Genomic DNA, 8,742 nt, shown 5'->3' with positions numbered 1-8,742 from the left:
CCCGTCCAGAGGAGCCAGTTTGTGGCGTGAAATTTGGCTTGCCTGGTTGGTTGTTCGGCCTGGGGCGGCGTGTCCGCGTCTTTGGTGCACGGTCGGCCGGGGTGTACTTCGTCATGTAGCCGGCACTGACGGGCGAAGTCTCTGCTTCTGGACGGAAGCTCGGAACTGTCGGGGCCGTTGCGCTAAATACACGGACTTGCACCACCGCCTGTATGCCGTCTTCCAACTGAGATGACTCATGCACATGAAACAGCCGGGACCGAAGTTCGCGAGTGGGGAGGCCGCCGCCCCCTGGCGCCGCTGCTGGTCAGCACACCAGGGGGACTTCAACAAATACCGCTCGTAAGCCGCCAAAAACCATCATGAGGTGGTTCTCCTCCGCTCGTTTTTTTTGCAGATAAGTCAACTTAGATGTGAGTTCCACAGCCGCCAAACGTGATGTAGCGGCAATGTTTGGTGGACCGCAAACGCTGTGGATACGGCTACGGTCCCACCAGAAATATACGAAAATAGGAGAAATCGCAAAGCCGGAAGGGTCAGGCTGTTCAAAATTCGACATGGTTTATTCTTTGAATCAACAACGCCACATTTGCGCGGGGCATCCATCACAACACACATTGGACTTCATCAACAAGTGGGTTCTTTCGCCAATCATACACTTCTCGGCGCTCGGGACGCACAGACATGCCTTAGCGTGCGCTCACCAGCACGCAAATCGTTTTCGCCGTTGGACAGTGACACAATCCAACACCCTCACATGCAGCACAGCATGGGTCTGGGGCGGACGAGCTCGAGGCACCAAACCACCGACCAACACCGACATCGTCCTCCCAGCTGTGTCCAGCCCACTCAGACAACACGCGAGCCACACACGGACAGCGTCCTCGACGACCGCCACGGCGTCGCCCGGACACCGACGCACGCGTCTAAAACACGCGTCCTTCGATGAGGGGCCGCAGAGATCTGCCAGCCCTGATGAACGGACGACCATCCATCGCAGGTCGCACGGAGACCCGGCTTTGGTTTGCGTATCACAGGCGCTACCCGCAGGGGACGCTGGGTGATTGGGTGGGAAAACTCTGACGGGTGACAACGCGGGGAATGAGAGGCGCGATGATTTTATCCGCACAGTGACGGGAAATAAAAAACTTAGACCCTCCAAAGGCAAAACGGTAATGCTGAACGTCGTACGTTAAATGACTGGGCTACAGGGAAACGATTATAAAAGACTAAATGCCTTAAGTTTCGTCAATCCACGAACTGACTCACTCCTAGTTTTGAGTCTACACATTTCACGCGTCACGGAATTTGCTCTTCCACGTGAAACAATATATCACCGAAAGGGCATCAGCTTCACTTCCGCGGCTCCCGCGGTCATTCGCTGAACTGCGAACTACGAACTGCGCTACATCCCGGAGCGTTGGGATGCAGTGCTCTGCTGCCACGTGATCCGTGATAATTCTCCACGCCATGACCTGACAATGACATCACCACCACGCCCCACACTTCGAGCCACCGGTCCTGCGAGCGTAACGAACACACAGCTCTGCAGTGTCCTAGCTTCCCGTGCGCTCCGAGACCAGCTTCTGGTCCTCATCCCACCGTTCTCGCATGCATGAAGACGCACCCCCCTGGTCCGTGCAGCTCACTGTGCGCTTCCGGGAACTCTGCCCCAGACCCTGTCGCTTTCGTACGTCTCGATCGGCAGCGGCCCCGGTCCCGCTGCTCGGGCGGCTCTGCGGCGGCGCGCCCCGCCTGCGCCTTGTCTCGGCCGCCAGCGACCGCCGCGCCGCTCACAGCATGCTGCGGAAGCTGGTCTGGCGGCGCGGCGGCATGGTCTGCCGGCTTCGCTGCTTGCTGCCCGTCTGGCGCCGCTGCGCCGCCGTCTGCTGCAGCTGAGACCTGTGACACCGGCACATAGTGTGACATCGGCACAGTGTGACACCGGCACAGTGCGACGTCAGCACAGCGTGACGTCGGCACAGTGTGACACCGGCACAGTGTGATGCCGGTAGTGTGACAACGGCACAACGGACGCGAACGTGATCAGTGATGTCCTGGTCGGTCGCGCCCGTCTGCTTCACGCTTCATGACATCCAAGGAGCGACTAACCGAAACAAGCTGTTCCGCTCTCATTCCGGGCCACAGTACCACGTCACGTCTATGTCTACGTATATGCGAGTAGGAGCCCATGGAAGGCGTACCATACTTAAAACAATCAGCAAAATCTCAAACTTTTTCTTCAATCACGCGCACAGCGCACACACCCCGACACCGGCCACACCGGTGTGGAGCGGTGCCCGCACGGAGCCGGGGAGGAGCCGGACGCCGCCGACGCGTCGGCGCCGCGCGACCCACCTGGAGGTGCGCAGCGAGCGGCCGCTGGCGCTGGAGCGGTCCTCGCCGCGCCACTTGTTCACCAGCTGCTCGCGCACGCGCTGCGCCGACGAGTGGGCCGGCAGCAGCGAGCCGCCGCTGCCGCCGCCGCTGCCGAACGTCGAGGCTGCAACAGGCCGGCCGCCGGCGGTCGGGGAGCGAAGCAGAGCAGATGGGACGGTAGGGGAGATCAGCAGATGAGGGGAATCTCCAGGGACAAAACGTGGTGACCACAAGGGGGAGTGATTAATGCCAACTGCCAGCAGACCGTGTCTTGGTCAGGGAAGGCGAGAGTTAGCAGGGATACAATTCACCCAGTGCGGGGTCTTGTCTGGCCACGCCACCAGGCAGTGGCGACAAATTTATCATCAGCGCACCGTGAAAAGATTGACGACACGGCCTTGAGGAGCCGTCTATCAGAACGGTCAGACGAGTCGTTGACACCACTACGCTGTCAGTCAACAACCGCATGGAGATGTCTATCATATCATGTGTCCTCGGCCGTTCGTAAGGAACGGCACTAAACATAGCCTTCCTAGTACAGTGTCCAAATAGCTGCATAAACTGCCAACAAGCCACTGCAAATGTCAAACTCTGCCTCAACAATGCAATCACATTTGCTGAAAATCGCGAGAAACGGGACAAATGCACCGTGTGAGCCTCCGGAGAAGATTCCTGGCCCAAGCGCGCCACGTTCTCAGAACCCGCCCCCACTCTTAAACCCTAGCCAACCGAGCCCGACATTTTCCAGGCACGCCGGCAGTCGCCGCCAGTCCGACTGCGGCCGCTCAGACCAGCCGCCCACTGACCGACGTCCGGTGCCGAGCGTGAGTTCCACGTGGACACGGAGCAGACGGAGCCGAAGCGCTCCTGCGGCTCAGCCGTGGCCGGGACGCGCGCCAGCGAGGCCACGTCAGCGGCGATCTCGTCAATCTCGCGCTCCAGCTCCCCGATGTCGGCGTCCACCGTGCCCGGCACCTGCGGCGGACGCGCACGGCGGGGTGAGCCGAGGCGAGGCGGCGGCGCCGGCGCTCTCGCGGCAATTGGGAATGGCGTTTAGGAGGGATCGCTACGTACTACGTGGGAAACGAGGCCGCGCACACTCAATGATAACACAAACTGGGATTGTTGTTCAAAAGGAAACTCAGTCTCTTGTAGCGAATCCAGGACAGCGTAGACTGATCTCATGATAACAAAAATGTTTCACAGTTCGATTCCATCTCCTGATAGACATGATTGACCCCGTGCCCTTGACTTGACTCCTCAACGTCCACGAACGTCAGAACAAGCTCGCCTAACAAGGCGCCAGGGGAATCTGGACAGGAGACACCAGCCGGACCACAGTGCCCCCGTCAGCACCCCACCCAGCCGCACCAGGCCTGCCCGGCTGCCGTACCATGCGGACGCGGCGCGTGCCGGCGGCGGGCCGGCGCGGCGAGCCGTCGCCCCGCGCCGGGCTCAGGTGCAGGCTGCTCCGGCGCGGGCTGCTGGGAGCGGCGGGCGGCCGTCGCAGCCGCGGCCGTCGCCGGAGCGGCCGGCGGCCGGGCTGGACTCCTGCGGCCAGGACTCCCGCGGCGCGGACTGCCCTGCGTCGGACTGCTGGCGCGTGCGGCGGCGGCCAGCGGCAGGCGGGCGCGGACCGCGGCCACGCGCGCGGCGGCGCGGGCGGCAGCGGCGCGCGCGCGCCCGTCCCGGCGGCGGGGTGGTGCGGCGGCGCGGCGGGCTGACGGGCGGCACGGTGGCGCGCGTGGGGCTGGAGCGCGCCGCGGGCCGGGCGCGCGGCAGCGTAGCACGTGACGAGGCGCCGCTGGAGGGCGCCGTGTCGGCCGACGGGCTGCCGTAGGTGGAGCTGGAGCGGGCCGTGACCAGAGGAGGCGAGCCGCGCCCGGGCGGACGGCCCGGCCGACCTCGCCGCGGCGGCGACGCGGCCGCAGACCTGGAGGGGAACCGAGCTGCACGTCAGGGCCACAGTGGAGAGGCGTACCGGCGACCGGGCACCCGCGAACACGCCCCAGACGTATCCCTATTAACCGTTTGGGTGATAGCGGAATAACAGCAGTGTTGCTTTGTGCAGTCCGTGTCGGCGTGAAGCGCAGACACTTGTTCAAACGAAGCACACTCAAGCATTTCGCACAACCCAGCCGGCAGCCACCGGCCGTGACGCAGCCGTGCCAACACGATCTGCGGCCCTGCACGGCGTCACTGGCCGCCGGACTGACCGGGCGCCGGGCGGGCTAAGGCAGGGCCGCTGGCGCCGGGCACAGCTGGGCGCGCTGGAGCTGCTGCGCGCGGTGGGCGGGCGGCTCCTCCTCCGAGGACGGCGCGCCGGCCCGCTCCTCCTGGTGCAGCTGCGACGAGATGGCGTCCGACTCCCGCTTCTGCTCACATACAACACGACCACGTCTAGAGCGGGGCGAGGCCATTTAGAGAAGAGGACTCGGCAGCTGGCCGGAATATTATGGTGATCGTGCATGTCTACCGCTACTGGGAGCCATACAGGATGATGCTTGTACGATGCACTCTAACGGGCATTCGAAGCGAAATATCGACACGCCAGCTTGATCCAATGGAGCATGATGTTGATGCGAAATTCTGGGTACTTTGTACAATTTACGGCGATGTATCTGACGCAATACCATTTTCAGGCACACTACACACTTTGTGCTTAATTCGTCACTGACAACGCACGCTCAGATTAACGTATCACAGCATGTCCCGTGTCCCCCCCCCCCCCAACCCGTCCCGTGACGAACCGTTACGGATCCCTTCCCCTCGCCCCAGCTCGGCGCCGTGACGTACCCGCTTCTTGATCTTCATCCTGCAGCCGACCAATGAGCAGCTCCTTCTCGGTGGTCTGGCGCAGCAGCGACCGCGAGCGCTCCGAGTCACGCTCGGCCCGGCCGCGCTGGCGCAGCGCCTGCTTGCAGCCACCGCCAGACGCTGCCGCTGCGCCGCCAGCTTGCTCTCCGACATGCGCAGCATCTCGCTGGTGCGCCGTCTCCGCCTCTGCAGGGGCTGGCGGGGGGGGGGGGGGGGGGGGGGGGGGGGGGTGGGTGGGGAGAGTGTGAGGCACGGGGTCGTGGTGCATTACAACCGCCTCTGAGTCTCCGCCTTAGAACAATGTTGTATCAGAGCTTCAATTGTGAACTTGTATACGCATATATAGCGTCTCGACATCGTGCCATTCTCCTCGTTTGAGAATTTTATAGAACTTCATGAAAAATTAAGGGATTAATATTTTCAGTTTTTGACCTTTGCATGAGCGACTTGACCCCGGCCAGTGTAAGCCGCGACAAGCCGGCAGGTCCGTACCTTTGAGGTAGGCCAGTTTGTCGGCCCACTGTTTTTGCCGGGGAGCGGTTGTCAGCCATCTCCTGCGCTAGCCTGGCGGTGGCACCCCGCTCCTCCAGGAAGGCCTGGTGCTCGCGCCCGATCCGCTCCCGCTCCTCCAGCTGCCGGCGACAGCGGTTAGGGTCGGCCGTCAGGTCAGCCGTCAGGTCATGGATCAGGTCAAGTCACGCCCAGGGGTCAGCAGTAGTCGAGGTCAGCGCGCAAATCAGGGATCAGCTCAGGTCAGGTCAGGGTGCGGATCGGGGTTAGGTCAGGGGTTAGGCCGGCAGTGGGAGCCGCCAACAGCCGAGGGTCCGGGCAGACTGGCGGTCAGATGTCCGGCTTAAAGGTTCAGGACAGGGGCCAAGTCAGGTCAGGGTGCGGACCGGGTTAGGTCAGGGGTTAGACCGGCGGTGGGAGCTGCCAACAGTCGAGGGTCTGGGCAGGTTGGCGGTCAGGTGTCCGGCTAAAGGTTAGGACAGGGGTCAGGTCAGACATCGGATCGTTGCCGGGTCAAGGGTCGCACCGCGTTTGGTCAGGACTGGGATGAGGGTTCAGGTCAAAGATCGGTGTGTGAGGTCAGGGTCCGGTCCGACTCAGCTTGGGGTCGGAGTCACATCCAACGCCCCCGCTATCGCACAACACAGAGCCCCGCCCCTTCACTTTGTCTTCGGAGGTGACGCATGATCGGCTGCCACGACTGAACGCAACCGGTCCCCGGATGGCAACGGAGTCCTCTTAAAGGGCGACAACACGTTATACTATTCAGGCCTGGGCACGGACCTACAACGTTTCCGTCCTGTTTGAATGCAACGCTAAGAAACAAAATTGTAATCGTTGGCGTATGCCAACTCACTTACGCCAGCAGTTTGGGGGGGGGGGGGCACTTAATAACAGCTCACCAGCCCGAGCAAACAGCACATTGTTTTGCGGTCCACGTCATCACGGCCTGGACGTGACTTCAAGCTACTTGATATACTTTAACAGCAACTGCTGTGCAGCCAGCCTCACCTGGTGGTTGACGATGAAGGTCGGGGTACTTGTGAAGACGGGGTAGGCCTCGGCGCCGATGGCCTCGAATTTCTCCATGAAGCCGCGCGGGTGGATGTCAGCCGGCGTCGACTCGTGGATGACGTAGGCGCGCCGTACCACGTGCCGCAACGCTCACCACGTTCTGGTGTCGGAAGTAGTACTGGCGGCGCGAGGGTGCCGCAGTGCTCAGTCTACTGCCCACGCACAAAATGTCCCCGAGATTGATAATCAGTCGCCACGGCAGCCATCCACTGAGACAATGGCACTCGGATGGTGATCCACGGGCCGCCAGCGTCCCATTTGGGATGTGGTTCGCAATATCGCATTCCCCGAAGTCACACCTGTTCGGGCTTGCACTAACAATTGCACACCGAGGGTGTAAGATCATCACGAGCGAGCCCGGCCCCTTACCAGCGTCGACTCATCACCAGGACGCGCCTGACGTGCTTACGCTGATGTCGTCGGCCGTCTTGCAGCGCAGCAGAGCCGCTTGCGAGACGGCGTTGTAGGAGATGACGACGGCCCATGTAGGACGGGTCGTTGGTCAGGATGTGGTCCCAGGCCACCAGCCAGTCGTTCTGGGTGAACACCTGACGACGAGCACATCTTGTTAGGACCAGATCAATACGGCACTGCACAAAAAAGCCTGTCCACTTCTTCCTGATCATCCACATTCACGATACTTGTTCGGAATTTACGTAGAAAATAAAGTCCTTCCCAAAAGTTTCCGTAAACAAAACGAAAAAAACACAAAACACACGCGCATATGTATCGTAGTGAGCAGAGGAGCAATTCCTTTATGTCACTTTACTATGAGTCTGCGGGGTAGGCAACAGAAACGTCACATTACACTGTTACATGCAATCACAACAAGAATGTGATCGACGCATAATTTCAACATCACGACAAGCTCGGCGAAGGCTTCAATGGGGCCGCCACGATAGTGGTGTGTGGACCCTGCATCGTCCCACGACAGACGCTGAGAAGACCCCGCCTGATTCACGGCCGCGGCCACACCCGACAGCGCCGTCCCCGACCCGCTCCGCCGCGGTCACCTCGGAGAAGGCGGTCTCGAGCAGGGGCCAGCCGTACACGTGCGCGGTGACGCCCAGCTCCATGTAGTGTCGCAGCAGCTCGGGGCAGTGGTGCGCCAGCATGTTCTCCACCATGCCCAGCACCGAGATGGGCGGGTACGGGAAGAACTCGAACCACCGCTGGCACCAGTTTACTGTGGCGAGTACGCGAAACACGCACGGCGGTCGTGATACGGAGCGACCCGGAGACCAGCGGCCACATTCGTAGTGGGGGAACTATGGTTATCACGTAAGGACGTGATTGCCTGCAGTGTAATGCGTGGGTACGTAGGTGGCGGCGGCAGCACGGAGGCAATCTTGCTCATGCCGCCCGCAACCGTGGGCGCTTAAAACTGCCGTGCCGTGACCCGGATTCGAACCGGGGTTATCGCGGCCACAACGCGAGGTCCTGACCACTAGACTATCACGGCGGTGACCACACAAAATGACATCGATGAACTGACAAAGGCTTTAAATAAACGTTGTCACGCAGCCTGTACACGAACAAACGCTACATTTAGTCACTGTTTGGACCTACACGAGAAAAGCCCTTTTAAACGATTACATGAGAAGCTCTTTTCCAAACAGTTCTCGCTTGCTTCGACACGATGTGCGTCGATGCCTGGCGTATGAGAACAAGGAGCAGACCTAACAGGCATTCCCTCCCAGGTGGTCAGCTACAGCACGCCCCTAGCTGCCCCCCAGCCTGCGCGTGCCTCTCACCGAGCAGCGTGATGACCGTCTCGAGGGCGGCCAGCGGGTCGGCCGAGAACACGCTACAGAAGGGGAACACGAAGTAGGGGAGGAACTCGACCTCGGCGAACAGGGGGCACCACCAGGCCAGCGCCGAGAGTGTGCTGCAGTCAGAGGGCCCGGCGGCGTCAGGCGGGCTCGCCGGTCGGCGCGACGCGGCGTAAACCGATTCGGCGAA

At 61.3% G+C, this 8,742-nt stretch overlaps 1 long non-coding RNA gene and 1 other non-coding gene across 2 annotated transcripts; both read right to left on the bottom strand.

Annotated features, from left to right (window-relative positions):
• Window positions 1–7,269: 7,269 nt before the first annotated feature.
• On the bottom strand, window positions 7,270–8,626 carry LOC119105678 (uncharacterized). Its single transcript, XR_005095054.1, has 3 exons — window positions 8,535–8,626; window positions 7,794–7,966; window positions 7,270–7,328 (listed from the first exon to the last, which is right to left on the bottom strand). It is a non-coding gene; the product is annotated as an uncharacterized LOC119105678 (long non-coding RNA).
• On the bottom strand, window positions 8,171–8,242 carry TRNAH-GUG (transfer RNA histidin (anticodon GUG)). The gene has a single exon. It is a non-coding gene; the product is annotated as a tRNA-His (tRNA).
• Window positions 8,627–8,742: the final 116 nt, after the last annotated feature.

Source organism: Pollicipes pollicipes, unplaced genomic scaffold (assembly GCF_011947565.3).
Source record: "Pollicipes pollicipes isolate AB1234 unplaced genomic scaffold, Ppol_2.1 Scaffold_6138;HRSCAF=7277_pilon_pilon_pilon, whole genome shotgun sequence".
Classification (NCBI taxonomy): domain Eukaryota; kingdom Metazoa; phylum Arthropoda; class Thecostraca; order Pollicipedomorpha; family Pollicipedidae; genus Pollicipes; species Pollicipes pollicipes.
Note: the sequence above shows the minus strand (reverse complement) of the source record. Positions and strands in the feature narration are given on the sequence as shown.